Source organism: Zootermopsis nevadensis, unplaced genomic scaffold (assembly GCF_977971745.1).
Source record: "Zootermopsis nevadensis isolate Lab colony 2312 unplaced genomic scaffold, Znev_1.0 Znev_ptg000068l, whole genome shotgun sequence".
Taxonomy (NCBI): Eukaryota; Metazoa; Arthropoda; class Insecta; order Blattodea; family Termopsidae; genus Zootermopsis; species Zootermopsis nevadensis.
Window position 1 is genome coordinate 3,460,671 of NW_028259199.1, and position 17,003 is coordinate 3,477,673.

The following is a 17,003-nucleotide window of genomic DNA, read 5'->3' on the forward strand; positions in this document are numbered from 1 at the left end:
ACGGCCAACTTGACAAAGCGGAAGCAGTCGATTGAAGACGTCACACGTAAACCGTGGATTCAAGTGTTTGTCGTTGCCTTTACACAAAACGCAAGTGTTCTTTCCTTGTGTCCTTAATGTAACATTACATGTTTCGGGGCTGCTTTGCCCGTCGTCAGGTATCTCCCCTTCAGTTCACACGTTGTTGGAATTGTTGGACAGATATGAATCAGGCGTGTTTTTTATGAATAAGGATTTACTTCATATTTTTGTGGAAAATGTTTCCCTAATGGGCGTTGTTCGATTGTGTGAAGTTTTCGTGTTTAGTTAATCTTGTAATATAAATTTAATGAGATTTATATTATTTTGCTCGATTGAAGGTATTAATTGAGTAGAACCCTAGCCCCCCCCCCCTAAAAAAGGAAACACGTAATTGGTCAGCGGGGAGGAGCGGGTTTTTGGGGAATATTTTAAATTGTAAGTTGTATAGTAAAAGGACGATTCCATAATTGAAGAACTTCATACATTTTGCTCTTCGCTAATTATTATTAGGATAATCGAACCAAGAAAGAGAAGATGGGCGAGGCTGACAGTGCTTATAAAATTTTGGTTGGAGAACTTGGAAGAAAGAGATGACCCTGAAGACCTGGGCGTAGAAGGGATAATAATTTGAAGATGTGTTTGAGGAAATAGGGTTTGTGGTTCTGGGTTAAATTTATGTTGCGCTCTTTTGTGAACACAGTAATGAAACTGCGGGTTTCATAAAATAAGGGAAATGTTTGGTTAGCTGCTTCTTAAGAACATCTCTGCCGCATGGAATTAGTGTAGAAGAGCGACACCTGAGATTAGCTTCCGCGTTTAATCGTGTTCTGTTTCTTCAGCAGAAACTATTTCTTGGAAAAATTAACGAATTCAGATTTTACGGAATTTAGTTTTCTGACCACTGTACAATTGCGTATTGGCCAGTCATTCAGAAGGTCATCGGTTCATTCCCCACCTTCGATTGCAATCTTATGTCGTTCGACTGGAATATGCCCCATTTATAAATAATTATTTTGCCAATAAACTATACCGCAAATATGTGCAATACTGTACTTCGTATAAGACTTAATATTGATGGAATTGAACATGTAACACCGTCATTAAACAAGTTAGGAATGTTGCCTTCGCACAGCGTAACAGTTCTGGAGCGTTCGAGAGGATTCGACCTTTGACTTTTAGTTGTGATAACGATAGTAACCATGGTAATCAAGGCAACTCGTGTTTAGCCCATTCAGTCATATGTGCCCTCAAGCAAAGCATGCAAAGTGCTGATTATTGTTGTCCGATTTTAGCCAGAATCGATACGTGTCGACGACCTATTTTATTAAAACTCAAATTTCTGGAATATTCACAATGAAGGATTAACATCTACTGTTTTCATTTAATTGTGCAGTTATTTGCATAATTTTCTCTCGTGTGTCGCGATAGAATAGCGAGGCGTGGGCTCTTTCGTCAACCCATTTCGTCCCTTCCTCCCAGTCTAATGGCATTAATTCTTCAGGCAACACAGGACAGTGGTTAGGAATTTTGGTTTTCCCCTTCGATTCTCCTTCGAAAACTGATTAATCCATAAATAAAATATATAATTTAATTCAGGTCTATACACAAACTTTATTTACAGATGTTAAAATTTAAAATTTGCGCTATTCATCGTTACAACGATGTTACAATACTGCGCCTTCATTTACTACATGTTTCGATGCGAAGCATCATCTTTAGGTTTTTTCCTTTAAAACTACTTTATATTACAATGCAAGTCTTTCAATTTATTCATCCGTTTTGTACATTATTATAGTATGTGTTCTGTTGATCTTCTTATTTTATGTATCTTATGTTTGTTTTTCATTATTCTGTGAATAAAATTAATAAACATATGAGTTATTTATTTATATGTAAATAAGTTTGGAATATTGTTCTATATTTGTAAAAGTAAGAACACAATAACATACCATGAATCGTGATGTACGGTGTATCTACGTCTGAGCAGGTTGACTGTCTGAAGATGATGCTTCGCGACGACCGTACCTCAGCCGGTTCTGTTGAGTCCTGTAAATTAGTTTATTCCTCGTTCCGCGCTTCCGGGCTTAACAGTAAGCTAAATCGATGGATACTGCATTATGATTCTCTCTGGTTCTAATTCGTATCGATGGACGGGGCTTGTCATTGGCCATTTGTGGGCGATGACTTACCGCTCCTCATATGTTACCAATTTCCTCTCTTTGTTGGAGGAGTGGATTACGGTGGGCTCTTAATATACCAGGATAGCCGTTTTACGAGGTCTTTTTCTATCTCTGAAACCAGGAAGTCCTTTTCAAGGCGCTGTGGCTTTGTAGCACGGAAGAAAATAAACAATACAAGAAAATACCACGAATTATTCTGGGCCCTGTTCATCCGCTTACCGTCGTGCAAACATAATTAACGCACTCAAAGTGCCCATTCTTCGTCCTAAATCAAGCGTACTTAATTAAGAAATTATAACTTAATTCTAATGAATGTGTGCATATTGTACCGATTATTCTTAAATAAACTTCTAAACGATGTTAAATGGCAGGGGGACTTAGAAGATGAAACTTAGCGAACGGCAAGAAACAAACAATAAGCCATCTTCCTAAAGCCTGTCGTAAAATTCATATTGTGAAGGATGTGACATTTCGCGTAATATTTATTACTCACCACATCGTTATATGATCAAGTAGATCGCTTTATGCATTACACCAATATGTTTCCTTTGTGTAACTAACAGCCAGCAAACAAAGTAAATCATTCCACACACCTGGACCACTAGGCAGTTTTCATCTGATGAGGGAATTCCCTGTGAGAAGACTCAAAATTGCTTAGAAATTAAAGTATGAGAATGGATTCGTCAGAGATGCTTTGTATGATAGAGCAGGCCAAATATTGTTCCATCGTAAATTAATTATTAGCATGTTTGACTTCACTTTCAGTCGCTTAAGTAGAACCAGTCACACCACGGATTATTTTAAATGACGAATACAAATAGGATAAATACGTAGATAAGGAGTTTTGTGGCCTATTATAAGAATCTTTTACGGATCTTACCTGGCGAAACTTGAGAAAAGCAGTCGAAGGCTCCAGTCTCTCAGCCGGTACGTAAACCCGGAAAATTCAATACGAAGATTTGGTACAACTGAGCTAGTCACTGGATCATCGCATTTGTGACGAACCCGTCTCGTAGGTTTCATAATAAAACTTCAGGAAATTGAACGGTTCATTTCAGTTCTCCAAGATTCTGGCGATGACATTCTAGGCCTGCTATTGGCGTTTTTGGGATTTGTTCTTTCCCCGTGTTCTAGGATTCGGATTGGAACCTCATTCGAAGATTAGGCCCTTTTCTGACCTCAGCGTAACCTCCGTCTAAAACTATAAGCTTTGCGGGAGATAATGATTAACGATGACATTTTCCAAAGAAATATAAACTCCCGTAAAGATCTGAACGTCATTATGCACCGCGAAAGGACAACAAAAATCTGTGAGCTACAAAATTGTAATGAGCGGACAGCGTGAATTTTGCACATTTCTTTCAGTTCGTGGCGTTCAAAACAGCGAAAACAATTTTTGTCTAATGCCAGCTAGAGTTCTGTACCTCCTACGAGTTTCGTATGTTCCTTCGCGTACAAAGGTGTTGTTGCCGCCATTTCATACGAATGTGTTCACGGTTGAAGAGACTGAGTCACGAACCGGAAGACCGTGGAGGCCTCAGACCTCAGAGACATACATGCACTGCCCCCCAGAGGTCGGCAGACCGCAGACCGGCGGAACGAACTATTCGGTTGTTGTTCTGATAACACGGGCCTTTATTAAATTTGCGTTTCCTGTCTGTGGTATGGAGAAAGTGTTTCTGTCGCAAAATAAGGACGAATGTAGATGAAAGTCCAGATATTTATGAAATTGTGAAAATGGGTTCATTGTGGAGGGAACCTTGCAGAACGACAGGCAACATTATACATTTGCATATCTTATCGCTGAAGTTTTTCGACAGAAAGAGAGGCTGAATGTTATTATTAATTGACACTTTAGCCGAATTCAGTCCGTTCTTAAATTCATTCCGGATTCAATTTTGAGTTATTACTGGATTCAGTATTTTGGCTAGTAAAATGGTTCACACCAGCTTTCTAATGCGGATTTAACACTCGATTTGCTATTAAGCAACATTTTCATTCTCTGTGTCTCATCGCATAATACTTTATGAAATTACAATAATCCTTAATACGTAAATTAATTAATTATTAACTGTAATTTCAAACAATTATTCCACCCCCCCTCAACAATGTCTTCTTTCTCTGATTACACAATTAACTTAATACGAGGCTAGGATTTGTTAATTCATTTTCCAATCCTAATGGATATTTTGTTGTAATGTTACAGTTCTGTATCCATACATGATGACACAAAGTTAATTAAGTCCTTGTACTCACTGCTAATTGTCCTTATAGCCTTCAATTATTCAACAATTCACGTATAAGCATCTGCAATATAACAAACGAAGCTATGGAATATCGACTCTTTGAACTCTGTAACAAATATCTGAACCGTTGAATGATATTGTTGCAAGTTAAAAATTAAACACGCAATCAACAAGGATCTCACGTGTCTCGATTCCTTGCTCCACAGTTAAGACTTTCAGAATTAAAAAAATCATTCTCTAATATTTGTAGAAGTTTACCGACGCTTCGGAGGTCCTTACTACCCAGAAGACAGTCGTCTACAGAAGTTATGTTGCACAATGCCCACTTCTGCCTACAAAACGTTTCAGGTGTTTGTCCTATCCCTGTCACGTCATTATAGGCCTCCCGACGGACTTCTTATCGTAGCCAGTTCGTTTTTAATATTATCATAATATTTAAGAAGACCCGCTTTTGTGTTCAACCGGTGCCACTCATATCAGAATAAGAGTTAATGGAAATGCTCAAATGTAGGCAAGCATTTAATTACTTAAAGTTGTGAGAAGTTGAAATTCCCGAAACGTCGCGCATATGAGATTATATCAGGCTGTGATCACTGGCTAATCCCAAAATTATATTCAGGCAGTCTTATAATCAACGTTATCCGTAACGTGTGAGTTAATAGACTTGTAGCTGTTCAAGACAACTGCTCTCAAATTTACGTCCGATTCCTCGCGTGTAGTTGAAAGTGATTGATGTCATTCTATTTTTGTTATGCAGTGTAATAACAAAGATGAACATCATTTTGACGGATTAACAGTGTAAGTTGTATTATTTCTGGAAAAAAAATCTGTTCTCGGTTAACCTTTCCCCTGAAACATACGAGATAATTTGAGTGAAGGTTAGGTTAGAACATAAAGGTAATTTGATTACACGGCATAATTAGAAGTCAAACAGCAGAATGTCTACTTAAGCTGTCAGTCATACAAAACTTAATCTTCGATTTCAAACCCGCTCTTCGTGAACAAACGCTTCAGACCGCCATGTTGCTGCCTGTTTCACAGACGTTACGACGAACTACGGTTAACTGGTGGTCTGAATGAGAGTTCGACGTGTCTCTCGTCTTTGAAGAAGTAATGAGCCGTCTCTTGTAGCCAAATGACGTCACACTTCTTCTTATTCTGCTTCTGCTTCTGCTGATGTTCGTAAATTCCACGAACTCATTCAAGGATTCCTTTGATTTCATTAAGGAAGATAAACGGCTTTCATGTCGCGTTCAATCCGTCTTCGGCTAATTAACATTCTTATTTCTGTGTACATTTGGTTGGTCTTCGCTGTCGGTTTATATAAATTCATCTCATTCTATGACAGCGGCTTAAAAATGAGGCAATTTCCGTTTCATCGTCTTTATGTTGTCTGAATAAAGGCGCTGTTTAAGAGTAGCCTTTTGAATTCTGCCAAATTTAATAATATTATTATAAATGAATAACTAGACCCGTTTCTCTTCAGCATTTGTGTCAAGGTCTTCAGCAAACCATAAAATGTAAATTCTATTACAATATTCAATTTTTTCTCCTTTTTATTCGGAGTACAGGTAAGATCTTAGATTTTAGGCCGGTGAGACCTGTGATGGTTGTCTTCTGGGTTGCAGCGCCGTGTAGTATGGTAGAAGTTTACCTACGTTTTAGAGGTGAATCGCCCTGATGATGGAGGTAGGAAGTACCTCTGAAACGTTGGTAAACTTCTACCATACTACACGGCGCTGCAACCCAGAAGACAGTCATCATCGGAATGCAGAATCATGTTGTCTGTGGCCAGCTCCGTTGGCCCTTAGATGCTGTCTCAATCATCTTGCAACGCCTTGGGAACATCTGCCGCTCTTTTCTTCTTATACCACAAAACATAAATTTTGTTGAGATGGATAATGAATGGATGCTGTTGACGTCGGAAATGTTGGGATGAGCAAAGTGTCTTGCAAATCAAATGCGCTGGCGTCATTTATATTTGACGCCTGTTCACTGGCAGGGCAAAGGGCTGCCTTGGTTGATCAGCAGGTGACGATTTGTCGTAGTTTCCAGAATGCCTTTACGTCATATTCATTTCGAATCTGGTTGCAAGCAGACAGGAATTTTTGGTTGGCAGAACTTTGTTATCTATTTTGCATCTATCAACGAAAATTTCGATGTAAAGTATTTTACTAATATTTAAATCCGAAGTAAAGTATCTGCTCTACGGATTTTCTTTCTTGGAATAAGTATCTTCGTAATATGGGAATTAAAAGGATTTAATTAATAATACCTGTTTCGTGCTTTCATCTCAGTCAGGCTGCCAGTAATGATTGTAAGTTTGCAGAAACACTCTCAATAACAATAATAATTATAACAATCGCCAACGTGCTTTACGCTGATGCTGGCTTCGTTCACTGGTGCACAGAAGGCAAGAAGTAAGCTACCCAGTGTAATATAATATTGGCTAGCTTTGTGTCCAGGGGGTCTCGAAATCAGATCTCGGTCAGAAGACGCGTTGTCCTGGTTGAAATCCTTCGTAGTTTCATTAGCTCCTCCAGGCTCGTTAGCCGGGATGGTTGCTACCAGAAATCAGACCACGGTTCACATTCACTGTTCATTAATCATCCCATTATTATACGCTATACTACACAGTTTGAGCTACTGACAGCGTCGTTAAATAAACAATGAACCACATAGCGAATGACATTTAACCTGCCTCGTACAGAGACTGAAATGCAAGCTGTCAACAACTGCCCAGCGACCTACCTGTTAGCAGATGGGAATATCCTTTCTATTATACAACATCGAAAAATAAATGCGGCTATTATATGACAATGTTGAAATGAGGCAATTAACATTTATGACATGTTAATGATTCAGGTCTCCATGAATTTCGTAACGAAGAGGAATGGGCGATAGTCCGCGTTTGTGCCCCTGCCAATCTGCCCCCTTGGCCTGAGTGCTTGCGCCTTGAATGACGTGCACCGCCTCCATTCTGTGAATACAGGGTTGCGCGTAGCCCATTCTGCGCCTGCAACAAAGGCAACCCGCAGGAACTGACAGAAATCGTTGTGACGCGCGGACGGAAGCTCCAAAGCTTTCACAACTTCAGCATCAAACCCAGGACACTTTATGTTCGGAGAGGAGACTGGGTGACTCAGAGCCGGTGTGGACTTCTCTGCCCCGTAATCCCGGGAACCAAACCCTGGTCGTCCAGGCCTTACTCAGTTATGAACTGAATGTGATGACGTGTCTTTGCAGTTTGTCTGTCGGTCCGGGGACCGTTTTCCGTCTTCGGTTTCTCGAATTCTTTTTCTTCCCCAGATGTCTCACTCACACGATCCTCCTACCTGAATCATGTCAGTCCTTCATTGGCCGTTGTCCACCGCCTGGGTGTGTTGATTGATACTTCCAAAGATCGGGTGGTCTAAGAGTATTCGATTTACAAGACTTCCGGATTTTTCCTTTATCAAATATTTGAAGACACTGAACATTCTCCCTGTGCCCCATGCAGAGTCCGTATGTGCTCCGCTGGTCGTGTTGGCCGCTTGGTCGTAAGTGTCTGAGGGCGTGGGCCGCGCGAACACGGGAGTACCCGGTTTCAGTCCATTTCCGACGTGTGTTCCTGTCCACCGCGCGCCTCCGTTGACCTTGTCTTGAGCGTGCTTGTATCTGAAGCATTCAGATTTTATAAAACGTTGTAATTCCCAACAGCGCAAACGGGTAATGAGGTTTAATTAGAAAGTTTCGAAAATACATGGCCCTAAAATCTGTTTTCGAAAGATAATGCTGAAATTCTGGCAGTTTCTTTTCATTAGACTTCCATCCTTTGCAAGTACCTGTTGAAAGAGAATCCCGTGTATCAACAGAAAACAAAAGCTCACTTTAATCAGAATTAATATTTGCTTACTGATGTGTATATAAAGCGGGAGATGAAAGGCGTTTGCGTAAGGCACAGGAAGACAAACTGTGGATGTTATTGTGTGTGAGTTTCCCTGTTAAGTTTGTCTTCTTTACGCATCACCGAGACAACAAGACGGAGCGAAAGACTTAACTTCTTGTCTCTCAAAACCAGCGTGAAGGAAGTGCCACTTTACCGACTGGAGTTGAGGAACTATGTAAATTGAAATTTCATCCGAACCGAAATCCCGTTAAAGTTGCCAGACTCTGTTCGCTGTTTCCTTTTTTATTATTATTACCTTTGCCTCTCCCCCCTATTCCCTCGCTGTTATTTTTCCATTCCTTTCCCTTCGTAACAATTTTTCTCCACTGCTGTAGAGAAGCCGCTCCCAGCCCCCCTCTGCACCCCTGAAAACTCTGGACGAACCCATCTGTGCAGTCGAAATGTGTTACAACCCCGTCAGACATTTTTCTTGAAGACCAAAAATGTCGTAATCTTTTTGTACAACGTTCAACGATTTTAAGTCTGAAGTTCTGTGAGAAATCATGACGGATTTTTTGCGCTCAATGCGGAGGATAGTTTTGGGGCTTCCTTGCGTGTTACAGAAAGTCGTCTTGCGCCCGCAGTTTTAGTCTTTCTTTTATGTCTGCGTGGTTATTAGTGGGGGCACAACACGAAGCCCGTGCCCCGCCATAATTTTGCAGAGAGTCACGAAGTGCCGGCTCAGACGATGCTCGCAAATGAAATCCGAGGCAGAGACGTTTTAATTCTTAAATCCTCCATTTATTGAATGTTGGTGAAAGTTTTGTTCAGGAACAGATCTCTCCCAACTGATGTCACATGACTGTCTACACATCACCTGATCTAGAAGTTAGGTAATGCGGCAGTGCATTATTATCATATCCCCCGAACTATTGCACCATTGCGAAGGAATTTTGATGATGATAATGATAAAATCATGTGCCACTCTTGTGTTCCATAGCACACGATTTATTTTATATTCCTCGAGTTTTATCGGTTCGGCGGCCCGCCATTTGTCATACCGGAGCGTTCGCCACTGTCACCCTGAGTCGTCGTCCTGTAGACAGGATGAGAAGTATAAAGCCACAGAAGTTCGTGGTTCAGAGAAGTCGATGCGAGACAGTGATTCCACAGAGTGATCTGTGACACTGATAATCGATTTTTACGGAGGAGCACTTAATTGGCTCAAAGGATGTGATGGAAGCTCTTTTGAAAGAATGATTTCGATCTCGTCTGATTACTGTCTGGGGATCGTTTCAATGACGGGGAGCGTTCGTGCTTTTTCCCCCATTACAGTGATTGGCCAAAATCACGCTTATTGATGAGTTCTCTTTCGCCCCTGCAGTAGACTTGAAGCTTCAACAAACGGACCCGGGTAGCTGAGTCGGTAAAGTGATCGTCCGTGATCTGGACGACCGGAGTTTACTTAAACAAAGGAAGGAACGTAAATAACACAAGCAACGAATGAAAAGCGTCGAACGTTCGTTGTACCATGCAGGAAATACAGAAGGCACGCGTATTTCGGGAGACGATGACGTGAAATACGTTTTACGTTGTGTGTGAAGTGAAAAGATGTGTTTCAAAGAGTACAAACGAGCGACGGCTTTGTAATGTGTTTTAAAGGTCGATTTAATGTAATGGAAACGTACGGCGATGAGCGGATAATGTAGAAGGCATTTATGTAGTGTGTCGGCCGAATACAGTCGTTAAGTGGCGCGGTGTTGGAGATCAATGTGCTCTTACAACCTGCCGGTTGTTAGTTCAGTCACCAAGCTTCTGTGTCGGGTCGGGACATGACAGTCGAAGCCTAGGACATTATTCCCTTCATTTCAGTGTCTCGTTTACTTTCCAGGAAATTAGACTTCGTATTTTTTTTTCTCAAAGAACTGTCTCGCCTCCTATCTAGAAACGAAAATATTAAAATAAAATTTTTATATTATCTTCATACGTAACTATAACTGGCTTATAATCAGGACGATGACGGCGGCAGTAAGTACCTCTGAAACGTCGGTCATCCTCGAGGAGACTAAATGACGATGTTCTATACCCGCAGACGTGAGAAACTGAGTTCCCACATGTAATTTACTCTTGTGTGTGAACCTACAGTGAGTCACGTCTCAGTTGAATGCTGAAGAATAATATCGTTTACCTGACAGAGACGAACAGATGCTGGAGACATCACGATGAGATTCATAATTTATGTTCTTCACCAAAGAGCCTATAATCGGGATAATTACTAGATGACGGAGCATGTAGCACGCATGAAGGATCTGAGCTACATAACCAACAAAATCTTAAGGGAAAAAAAGCACTTGGAAGACCTAGGCGAAGATGGTAGGTTGCTGTTAAAATTGATAGCATTTGGGCTTGTTCTGCTATGTACGGATTAGTTTTATTCATAGACGCGTTTCTAGTGTAATTGTTAACGTCGGTGTTAAATTATAAATATGTGGAAACCTGAAGTTGTAGGGACTGAAGAAAAACATGTAAACAGACTATTCCCTCAAACTGTGTCGCCTTCTGTGGAGATATTAGGGAAGTGAGCTACGTAGGTTATAATGAATGTTTCCTAAGCTGCGTGTCAGTTGTTTGCAACGTTTATTGAAGGAAAAACAAATATCAGTACACCAAAACCACGTGTCAAACAGGAAGGTGTTTGAAGGGAATATTTCGACACAGACATACGTCAGCTTGTGCGCGGCGCTGCGTTTATCAGACGACGTTCAGAGTGCTCAGAGCTTAGGTGGAAAGGACATTTCTGTACGTTCGTGTAGTGTATCTGGATTTTATATCATTCTTCGGTAGACCTGCTTTTGGCAGACATAAAGAGAATCAAACCAAGTGCAAGTTATAGGCCAACCCTGCACCGATACTAATTTCGATAAGCGCACAGAATTGCTGATGGACGTATGTTTCACGGTGAATACTGAACGAATTTACATTTTCAATGACGAAGTATGCAAGTTGGCGGCCCTTTTTCGTAGCAAAGACTTGCCGCTTCACCTTAAATTGAAAGAAAATTCCTGTTTTTGTTGCTTTCAAGTTAATATTGTAAAATAAATTTTAGTGACGTATTAAAACTTTGCTTGTGTTAATTCTTTGCATTAATATTCGAATTTACGTGTTTTTAGACGCTACGTACTCTGATGTTGTATGCATGGCCAATAGAATACTTTTCAGAAAAAAAAAAAATTGTCTGATAAAAGACAAAGGACACGATATTTTTTAATGTAGCTAAATGAATCGTGTGATTTGAAACGTGTTTAATATAATAAAACGCAGATAAGCTTAGCGTGGCCACATTCTTTCCAGGCACCTTCATTCAATGCAGTTCGTAGCCTGTAGGTTGAATAGTAGGCAACCAGCGGCGCGTCGTAGTCGAAAGGAGGATCAAGACGACGTGTTCCTCTCAGAGAGAAAACTCAGGGAGAATTGTGGAGTTTCTCTCATTTCGAGAATAAGGCGCAGGTATCAGCCGACACATTTTTCTCAAACGGTTCGTCGTAAGGAAAATGTTTCGACTTTCTCTGTTGCAAAAATTATGCACGGAGCTGCTCGAAAAGTGTAGCGCGTTTAACAGTAATTTTCCAAAGAGAGATTCTCTCGTTGCGAGGATTTTATTTTAAAATAAACGAACCTTTCTTATCGGTGCATCGGAGAAAAACATACAATTTCATGTTTTCCGTTGAACTTCAACGGATATCGCTAGTTACTGCTTTAGCAGTTAGAGTGCATTGATAAATCGTATATTTAATAATTTATACACAACAACAACAACTCTTATCTGTTTCATTTCTCCTTTTAAGAAATGAAAGGATGTGATAGCAGAAACGCCGAGAATTAGCTGAGCATTTAGTGTAGTGGCAGCAGTGTGCGCTTGTATTGGACGGGGCCCAATAGTTGGCTATTGTTAACACGATAATTAAACTTTAGTTTCCATAAAAACTGTGATTTTTTAATCAGTTAATTGTTCTTTATATAATCTGCAATGAGACTTGCTGTCTTTTAAACGAAATAATTAATTCATGATAATTTTATTATGAAGAAAATGAAACATGAATTTTAATTTTTTGCGGGATTAAGCAAGATCAAGCACCGTTGGTCCAGAGGGGATGCTGTCAGCTCAGAGAGCGGAAATGCGCTTTGCAGGAATTTAACTTTCCTGGATATGATAACGAATGGCATTGTGAGGTGGGATTTTGGGAAATGCTTCATAAAGGGGAAGATTAAGGCTGTCAAGAATAGCGGTTACAAGACGCACAGCGGCGGAGAGACGTAGAATTTATAAAAAGATCGTCAGATTTAAAAGCAGAGAGAAAGAAAATTAGACTGCCAGAAGGGGGAGACGGGATGAATAAGCAGAAGATGGAGAGAAACGTCAGAAGGACGTTGAGCGGGGAAGAGGGTTTCAGAGGACGCGAGGGCATTTTCCAGACGAACTTCCAAATGATCAGCTCGAAGGCGAAACGAAATACTTTGGACCGCACGGAGGAAAACAGCGATGGTGGACTTGTGGGCTGTTATGTCATGTGGAATTGTAGGTGAGGATCAACGTTTGGTACGAAAATGTTGTTCCAAATTTAGGACTGCCCCCCCCTCCCCAACCCGAAAGACCACAACTGGCCAATTGACCCTCGTAAGAAATGAGAGCCTCCTCAAACATATTTTCCATGCTGTGACCTCTACGTTGTGTCTGTTATTACAGCTTGTATCTGTTTCTCGTGAACTCTGGCTCCGAATTCTTCTGACTCCCGATAAAATTACCAGTCAGATCGAAGAATTGTTCACTGCCTCGTGAGCGGGAACTCCAAATATCGGCATCAGACGGCTATTTGTTCATTTGGGACTTATTTTGGTTCTCTGGAACGTCGATAAAGCGGTCTTCTACGACAAGATAAATATGGTATCATTAAGCTGAAATGGAAATAAGATTAGTTTCGATATAAGTAGCCATGAACGTCTGTGGAATTCTGTGGCATCACTAAATGATCGTTGTTTCTGAAGACTTCTTGATTCTGGAATGTTTTTGAATTGCCAGTAATACTCGTTCTGAAACGTTCATCGTATTATTTTTGATGTAGTCCGATCATTTCTTAGCCCACAGCGTTACAAAAAATTTTAGCCCCCCATTACAGTTGGAAATTTGTTATTATTGGTAGATGACTCTGCTAAAAGTGTATCAACAACTTAAAACCTGAATAGTTTCTGTCATGAAAGTTAATGAAAATGGATGCGTCCGTGATTATTTTAAAGTCCTTCGGATAATAAAACAAAACACTCTTTTCGGAAAACAATCCACAGCTATGATAATACTTTCGTTTACAGGAGACATCAGCATTTTAATTTGTGTCAGATGTTCTGTAGTTGATCACATTCCAGCCTGAGCTGCCTCAAGTCTTCTGTCAACACGGACCGCAGATATAGCACTGAATGGACAGGTCAGTGTCTGTAATTTCCTACGACAGGGAAATGTAAGCCGCCTGTGTTGGCAATAGCAGCGAAGATAATGCAAAGAAATCCACAGAAATGTAAAAAAAATTAGGAGATTTACCAAGCACATGTTCAGAAGAGAGATGTCCTAAATTATTTCCTGATAAAGCCACGTCACAACGCGTCAGCTGTTTTGTTCAAGTGCGTATTTGGCTCCTGTCCTCCTCCTCATTGTCATTCCAGTGTTCCTGTGGGGATGGATAGGAATGGGAAGAAAGTAGGGTTGGGGGGGACATGAGAAGGTGGGGAGTGACCGGGGGCAGGGTCAGAGCCTGCAGTTCATACTTTTTTTGCAATTTGAGTTCTTGTTATTAAACGATTTCTGAAATGTTAACAGTGTGTTGCTGAACACTTGAAGCCAGCATCTGTGGTTGATCGATAAATTCTCAGACCATTTTCATAAGTTGAAACATCTGAAGGCACCGTGCAGTAGCGAAATACTGAGCTGAGTAAGTCAATAAATATTTGTTTGTACAAGAAAGATATAGCTGTTACTAAGGAATATTTTTACGCGTGACAAAAGCTTGTCGTGATTCAGTTCAGTTCGTTAAACATTTATAAGACCCAAATTACAAATGCTTGCAAACAAATTTCCCAAGAAAAATTTCTTCCTCACAAAGATGAAGTGAGTGAGCGTAACGAGTAGCCGCGTGATTTACAAAGTTCGCCCATTATTTTTTTGATGATGGCAGAACCCAAAGAAGCCGAATCAGCGGTAGGCGAAAAGCACAAAGTTTTTCTTATTTTGTGTCATAAAACGTGCATCACACCGAAAAGTTTTCCAAATAGTTTGCCGTATCAAAACAAGAGCTGAGTATGTTGTCTTACATCCATTTCTGTACTTGGAGATTTTTAGTTCATGAGGGATTATGTGGGCCAGAAGCTGGTAGAAAATGATTTTGCTAAAACTTTTACCGAAACTGACGTCAGAGGTTTCAGAAGTGAGGAATGAGGACTGGCAGATGAAGACGTGTTCTTCCTCAGTGCAGGCGCTTTACAGAACAAGGAGAGGGCAGCTTTGTATTTAGGTCAGCAAAGAAATTGTGTGAAACTCGAGTTTCTTCAGTTAACACACTCAAACATCGTTTCTGCGAAACACAACTCCGCATTTTTTTTAAAATGAAAAAAGGGTCGCACATTAATGAATGAACGTCACCGTTAACTGGTTAGCCCCGCTGTTTTAATCCCGGTCGATCAGTTCTCGCGTTTCTCCGAATCCCTCCAGAATTTCTGTGGATTAAAAGCTCCCTTAAAGCACGCTAATACAATTTAAGATTATTGAACACAACAGAGCAACGTAATAGCTTACAGTTGAAAAAGCATCGTTAAACAAGGAACTCAAAGTACGTATGTTTACCCTGCGCGTTCTATAAATCAGGGTTGATACAGCATCAGTTAACAGAGTGAGTAACAATTAAAGTGGGAGGATTGTGAAAGCAAGCCGTCGTGGCCTGTTTTAAGCTGCTATTCCACAATTAATGTATTGCTGTATTATTCTGTAACACGGTGAATACGATTCGATTAACAGAACGTGTGGTAGGCCCACGGTATAAATTTTATTTCGTGTCCGGTACAAAATATGTGGGCCCTAGGCCTGTTAGTTATGTATCACAGATTTTTTGGTATTTCGCTGTTTCCCTTTTGTGACCGCTGAGGTATGTTTGGAATTTTGTAAACAAGTACAGAATATTGTCGCTCGCTGCACACAAACGCGTTACGCATTCTGTCTGCTTACGCCGAAGGAATGTTGTGTTGATTTATCGGGAAATCAACATTAGTGATGAAATTCGATGGTATATTTAATTAAATTTTGTATGGACCTAATAGTGATTATATCTAGTGATCAGTGTGTCGTCCACATTCATTTCCATGCATGGAAAAACAATTCTGTGTGACACTTTTCATTCTGAACTGATAATGTTTGAACTTTTTATTTTGCATATATTTTTCAACAGCGACCTTCACTCTGTAAAGACAGCAGTGGTCCCAAATCAACTCCGTTGTCACTAACTCCATGGAGAAAGGGCCTTTTTTTTCCAGAAGCTTGTAGTTCCTCAGTTGGTCAAACCACTCTTTGTGGAACTTGAGAGACTCAACCACCTCTTGCCTGTGGATGCTATCCTGTGGCAGTGCAGTTTAGTCCACTCCCTCAGACACTATTCTCTAACATCATTTTAATATGTCTCTTGATTCGGAGAACATCGTTCTTTGGTGCAGGTTTCGCGGTTTCATTCATAGGTACTCATCCGTGTAATTCCAGCTCAGAGACTGCGGGCGTAAAAGGTTGAATGGCTAATGGAGGAGGAGATGGTCCATATAAAATACATGATAAAAGCTGTGGGAATTTCGTCAAGAGTAAAACTCCCAGCTCGGTTTCCATTTCGCATGTAAATCATCGGTCTCAGATGAGCGAAGTGTCTAGAAATAGTTTGTTGTGACGCTGGTTCAGATTCCAATAGACGTTCTCACCACCTGGGATACAGCAGACTCTTACAACTTACTCGCGTCTAATGCAGAGGTCGAAACGTCCGGACGTTTGCCTCTGCTTTCCCGTGCGGTTTCTTCTTCATTTTTCAATTCGTTTAACAAAGTCAGTGACCAATCGTTTTGGAACCGATTCCACGTTCTGCGCTACTGCGTCACAAGGGAACTACATTTGTACAGCAATATCTTGACTCTGTGGTAAACGGCGATGTGCTCTGTCCCGCGAACCCACAGACCCAAAACTGTTAATCGGACTATGACCTCAAAAAACACTAGTTACCACCGCCGTCAGAACCTCAGATCACACAAAGAGATAGTACTGCCATCTATCAATGGCCAACTGAACCATTTGTCATCCTCCGTGATAACGCCATTCCGGGGCCATCGACAGCTAAGACCCTGAAGCTCCCTTCATCACTTCCCACCTTTGACCATGATTATGTCACAACTCAATTGAACATAAATAAAGAACTTTTAAATAGTTCCTTCTGCTTTAAAATTAGCGAAGAACGCCTATTGGGCACCTTTTATCTGTCTGTCTGTCCGCCATGCCTTTCAGCTGAAAATATGGTGGTCTGTCAGTGAACTATTTAATATCACAGCCATTCGATATGCCACTGGAACATGTGTATAATGTACAGTGCACACCTCTCCTACCTTTTTATCAGTTTTGTG

At 40.7% G+C, this 17,003-nt stretch overlaps 1 protein-coding gene and 1 long non-coding RNA gene across 3 annotated transcripts in view; one reads left to right on the top strand and one right to left on the bottom strand.

The window, feature by feature from the left end:
* The window catches only part of LOC147871077 (kelch-like protein 10), a 96,716-nt gene that overhangs the window by 7,936 nt on the left and 71,777 nt on the right, over positions 1-17,003 (top strand). The window lies entirely within an intron of this gene.
* On the bottom strand, positions 1,596-6,119 carry LOC147871078 (uncharacterized). Its single transcript, XR_015532834.1, has 2 exons — positions 1,971-6,119; positions 1,596-1,871 (listed from the first exon to the last, which is right to left on the bottom strand). It is a non-coding gene; the product is annotated as an uncharacterized LOC147871078 (long non-coding RNA).